The sequence below is a fragment of the Elephas maximus genome, chromosome 7 (assembly GCF_024166365.1).
Source record: "Elephas maximus indicus isolate mEleMax1 chromosome 7, mEleMax1 primary haplotype, whole genome shotgun sequence".
Classification (NCBI taxonomy): Eukaryota; Metazoa; Chordata; class Mammalia; order Proboscidea; family Elephantidae; genus Elephas; species Elephas maximus.
This window is the reverse complement of record NC_064825.1, coordinates 105,677,143-105,683,142: the sequence shown is the minus strand read 5'-3', so window position 1 is coordinate 105,683,142 and position 6,000 is coordinate 105,677,143. Positions and strand designations below refer to the sequence as shown.

The 6,000-nt window shown below is 35.6% G+C and overlaps 1 protein-coding gene across 1 annotated transcript in view; it reads left to right on the top strand.

The window, feature by feature from the left end:
* The first annotated feature begins 2,378 nt into the window (after positions 1-2,378).
* The window catches only part of LOC126079341 (olfactory receptor 10AG1-like), a 40,577-nt gene continuing 36,955 nt past the window's right edge, over positions 2,379-6,000 (top strand). The window contains exon 1 of the mRNA XM_049890288.1: positions 2,379-2,454. The gene's annotated coding sequence lies outside the window, so the exon portion shown is untranslated. The remainder of the gene's footprint in view (positions 2,455-6,000) is intronic.

Sequence of the window (6,000 nt, the reverse complement as noted above, 5' to 3'; positions counted from 1 at the left end):
AATTTCAGACTGAAAAAGTTGGTAAACCCTTTGATTTCTTTATCTTTGGCCTTAGTGGTTAGTGTATAAATTGGAATATAATCATATTACTGGTCTTCCTCGTAGGAGTAGGGATATTATCCTATCAATGACATCATTGCACTTCAGGATAGATCTTGAAATGTTCTTTTTGATGAGAAATGTAATATCATTCCTCTTCAAGTTGTCATTTCAACATATTAAATCATATGATTCTCTGATGCAAAATGGCCAATACCAGATCATTTCAGCTCTCTAATGTCTCAGATATCGAAGTTTATGTGGGCCACTTCCTTTTTTGATGACTTCCAGTTTTCCTAGATTCATAATTTGTACATTCCAGGTTCTGGATATTAATGGATGTTTGCAGGTTTGCAGCTGTTTCTTTGGCTTTTATGTCACACCACATCAGCAAATGAAAGCTTGACTCCATCCATGTCATTAAGGTTGACTCTACTCTGAGGAGGCAGCTTTTTGCCAGTTATCTTTTGAGTGCCTTCATACCTGAGGAGCTCATCTTCCAGCACTATATCAGTCAATGTTCCAATGTTATTCATCAGGTTTTCACCAACTAATTCTTTTCAAAGTAGACTGCATGTCCTACTTCCTAGTCTGTGTTAGTCTGAAAGCTCAGCTGAAATCTGTCTGCCATGGGAGACCCTGCTGGTATTTGAGTACTGGTGACATAGCTTCCAGCATCACAGCAACAGGCAAACCCCCACTGTATGACAAACTGACAGTCATGTCAGAGTATATATACATATAGAGAGAGAGATTTATTTCAAGGAAATTGTTCTCACGGTTGTAGAGACTGGCAATCCCAAGTCCTTGGGTCAAGCGTCAGGAGCTGATGAACCCATGATCCACAGGTCAGAGCACAGGCTGATGGCTCATGGCTGGGAAGACTGATGAATCCAAGATCAGCACATATGTAGGCAGGCTGCTGCCCCAAGTCAAAAGAACGGGAGGTCAGATGCTGATGACCTGAAAGCTGGATCCGGAACAGAACAAATGCCAGCTAGCTTTGGCAGAAAGTCCACAGATAGTGGATGCAGGTCACTCCCCTAAGAAAAGTCCTTTTTAACTGACTGGCTACTCAGTAGATCTCATCATGGAGGTGATAACATTATATCAGATCTCTCCATGAAAGTGATTACATCATTGTATAACTGCCAGGCTACAGTATAACTGCCAAACCACTGACAATCATGGCCCAGTCAAGTTGACATGCAATCTTGAAGATCATACTACCTAAGTGTTACTCAGAGTTTAAGTCTTGAAGGGGAAGATTTTATAACAATAGACTGACTATTGTCCTGGAATATTGCCTCTCATCTCAGCTGGAATTATATCAGAATCTTATTTTCTCCTAAATGAAATTTATTGTGATTCACACCTTAAAAGTGAGTCCACAGAAGGAATAAAAGTTGGGGAAAGATGGTAGAATGTTGCAAGGAAAAGTAAAAGTCTCCTTGTTGAGTTAATCTTCGGGGAAAAAAAAATACTTTTGAACTTGATTTAATATATCCAACAGCCAATTCTCAGTTTGCCCAGGTAGGCTTGAAGATATGAATTAAAAAAAAAAAAAGTTTTTTTTTTTTTTTTTTTTTTATTGTAGGTAAAAATATTCTTTATTGTCAGAACATTTATTACAACTCTTACAGAGGCCAGCCACTGAATTTGGATGAAGTCACCCATTTCAGAGGAGAAAATTAGCAGAACAATATCAGGACAATGTGATAGGAGCTCAGGCTATTAAGAGCAGAGCTTTCATAATAGATAAGGTGAGAATTGGAATTGTGTCAGTTTTGCATGGGCTCCAATGTACTGCTCAGTTAAGGGCAATTCAGGACCCTATTCAAGTCTAAGAAATAAAACTTTCTATACACTCTGTTCCATTGACAGGCTGCAGAGGAAGAGTATTCTGTGTAGAGGGAGAGCTCTCTGAGAAAATAAATAAATAAACCAAATCAGAGAGTGCCAAAGAGATTTGTTTAATTAGAAAAATAACTGTCAGGTGGAAGAGATCCCAGGGGGGTAGAGACAGCTATTTCGTATTTAAAGAGCATTCCAGTATCAAACTGAATAGACTGTTTTAATGGCAGATTGGATACCATTGTTGAAACAAGCTATTTCAGTCAAAGTAATTTGAATGCTTAAGTATGTAAACCCTCTTCCGTGAGGAAGAAACAAGATTATTTCAAACAAACCAAAACCCACACCCACTCCAGTCTAGTCGATTCTGACTCAGCAACACAACAGGACAGAGTAGACCTGCTCTGTTGGGTTTCCAAGGCTATAAATGTTTAAGGAAGCAAACTGCCACAGCTTTCTCCAGTGGAACAGCTGGTGGGTTCTAACTGTAGACCTTCTGGATAGCAGCCTAACACTTTAACCACTGTGCCACCAGGGCTCCTGTGATCCAAATTAAGAAAGGTAACTATGAAATGTTTTATATTAATATCCTACTTTATGTTATTATTAAAACTAATATTTAACAAGAGTAGCAAATATGCTATTTTATTACAGCAGTACTTTTACATTTTTGACTCTATTGAATATAATTTATCTTAAACAATGATTTTAAGTAGTGATATTAAGTTACTTTGACACTAAAAATTTGAAAAACTCCTATGTTTTTGTAAGAATACTAAATAATATTCTAGGAAAACTTCATTTCCAACAAAGACTTTGTAGCAAACAAGCGTCATATTTATGTATTTTAGTTCTGATGATATGTTAGTAAGATATTCAAAGTAACACAATCCATGAAATAAATTTACAAACATTGAGGGATCCAAGAAACATTATAAAGAAAAACAAAATGAAACAATTTATAAAATAATAAAGTTTTAAGTTCATATTGTTTTTTCAAATTAATTTCAGGGTTTATGCTTCCAATTTATGTTAAAAACACAAACATGGCTGGGATTTAGGTAGATTGAGAACATTGACAGTGACTACAGCAACCAATAACTAACTGAATTAGAATATTGTTAACCGAATCCAAGCCCTTTGTCTTTCAGTGGATTCCAGCTCATAATGACCGTACGGGACAGAGTAGAAATTCCTCACAGGTTTTCCAAACCGTAAATCTTTATGGAAGCAGAATACCTCATCTTCCTCCCACAGACCTTTTGGTTAGCAGCCTACATTTAACCCTTCCGCTGCCAGGACTCAGTCAGAATATTGTTATGCATTCCTTAATCTTTGGGATTTTTTTCCCAGGGAATGAATGCTTAGATTTCAAATAAAAATCTGATAACATTAAATTTATTTCCCTTAAGTAATAAGAAGAGTAATATAGCTTTGGGAGAACACACAGGATAAATCTCTACTCTTTCTACCCTGTTCTCTTGAGGAAAAACATAGGCAAATCTTACATATTTCATGTTATATGTGGATAATTTCATAACCAAAAAGTTGAGTTTGTATAATTAGAAATGCTATTTCAATTAGTTCTCAGAGTATTCAATTAACATAATTATTTTTTATTAAGTGCCATCATTCCTAAAGCATTACATAAAGAAGTGTTTCTTTTGTCCTCTTGTGAGTCTTAATTCTTCTCTCCCTTTTAAGAGTGACACTTTCATTTTAACAATATCTATTCCTTTCTTTCCAGTTCAGAATCAAATCTTGAGTACCATAATTGGTGTACACCCATTTGTTAAGATCTAAAAAAAAATATTTTTTTATATTGATTTCAAGTAGGAAAATTGTCAGCCTTTACCTCTCAGATCATTTAGCATCAATAAAGGAAATGCATACTAAAAAAAAAAAAAAAAATTTTTTTTTTTTTTTTTTCTAACCGGTATTAATTGCAATCCTAAGCGCTGAGCAGTGATGGGTAATATAGGTGTTACAGCCCACAAAGTAGAGCTGATGATGTAAACCCAAATATCAGCAGAGAATTTCTGGAGAAAGTGCAACTTAAGAGTTGAATGGTTTTTGGAGTTCGGTAACACTCTGGTAATTTCTTTTAAGATCTTACTTTATTCCTTCCTTAGATACAAAAGAAAAATAAATTAGAGAATATTATTCATGTTGTATAGAATACTGAGTAAAACCAGAAGAATTATTTAAATTTAGCTATAATAATAATAAAAAACGGATAATAGTAATAATAAGTAACTGTTAATAATAGTCTTTCATAAATATGAGAACTTCATGGTGTTTTACTTATATTAAATGATTTAATTCACATAACAACACTAAATGTTGGTATAGTTGCTAGGCATTTTGCAGGTGAGCAAAAACAGACAAGGTCAGATTAATCAACTTGCATGAAGTCAACACTGAGCTAGATGTTGTTGGAGCTATAATTCAATTCCAGTTCTTTAGGGAAACGCTATTCTTTAACCTTGGCACAGATCACTGTTGATACAGTGGTTAAATACTCAGCTGCCAACCCAAAGTTCACAGGTTTAAACCCACCAACTGTTCCATGGGAGAAAGGTGTGGCAGTCTGCTTCTGTAAAGATATACAGCCTTGGAAACTCTATGGGGCAATTCTACTCTGTCCTATAAGGTTGCTATGAGTCGGAATTGACTCCTCTGTGAAGGATTTTTTTTTTTTTTTTAATCATGGCACCATACTTGTGGCTCTGCTTAGAGGACAAGGAGCGAATCTGTTAGGATGGAGAAATGAAGAGCAGGGTGAAGTAAGAGGCACCCGGGATATGAAGTATATGTAGGTACTCACTTTCAGGATTGTGGAAATACGAGGATGGCCCTGAATGCCTCCTTAAATTTTGCACCTTAGGTACCTCATTGACTAGTCTTTGCCCTGGCCCTGATGAAAGGAATGGTGAGAAAAATAATTGCCAACAAAGGAAATTAAAAGTGCTTTATCAAATACTTATTTTACTAGGCAATATGTTAAATCCTGGAGCTATAGGTTTAAAGAACATATTATCATTATCATAATTATAATTATAGAGCAATAACTAATAAGGAAACTGTTTAAAATTGGAAGGTAAGTGATAAATTTTATCAATATTATCTTGTTTAATTCTCACAAAGAAGCAAACCTTAGAAACTTTAAATAATTCTTTAACATCACACAGATAATACAGGCATACCTTGGACCTATTATGGGTTCAGTTCCAGACCACCACAATAATGCAAATATCACAATAAATTAAGTCACATAAGTTTTTTGGTTTCCCGGTACATACAAAAGTTATGTTTACACTACACCGTGGTCTGTTAAGTGTTCAATGGCATTATGTCTAAAAATTAATGTACATACCTTTATTAAAAAGTACTTTATAGCCAGCAAATGCCAACCATCATCTAAGCCTTCAGTGAGTTGTAATCTTTTTGCTGGTTGAGGGTCTTGCTCTGATATTGATGACTGCTGACTGATCAGGGTGGTGGATGCTGAATGTTGGGGTGGCTGTGGAAATTTCTTAAAATAACAGTGAAGTTTCCCTTATCAACTGACTCTTCCTTTCATGAAAGATTTCTCTGTAGTGTGCAATGCTGTTTGATAGCATTTTACTCACAGTAGAACATCTTCCAAAATTGGAGTCAGTCCTCTCAAACCCTGATGCTGTTTTATCATCTAAGTTTATGTAATATTCTAAATCTTTTGTTGTCATTTCAACAATGTTCACATCATCTTCCCAAGAAGTAGATTCCATTTCAGAAACCACTTCCTTTGCTCGTCCCTAAGAAGTAACTCCTCATCTGTTAAGTTTTTATCATGAGATTGTAGCAATTCTGTCTCATCTTCAGGTTCCACTTCTATTTCTAGATCTTTTGCTATTTCCACCACATCTGCAGTTACTTGCTCCACTGAAGCTTGAAACCCTCAAAGTCATCCATAAGTGTTGGAATTGACTTCCTCCAAATGCCTCTTAATATTGATATTTTGACCTCCTTCTGTGAATGAGTTGGACTCTACTGGGCAGCAATGGTTTTGGAAACCCTGGTGGCATAGTGGTTAAGTGCTACTGCTGCTTATCACATAGGTTGGCA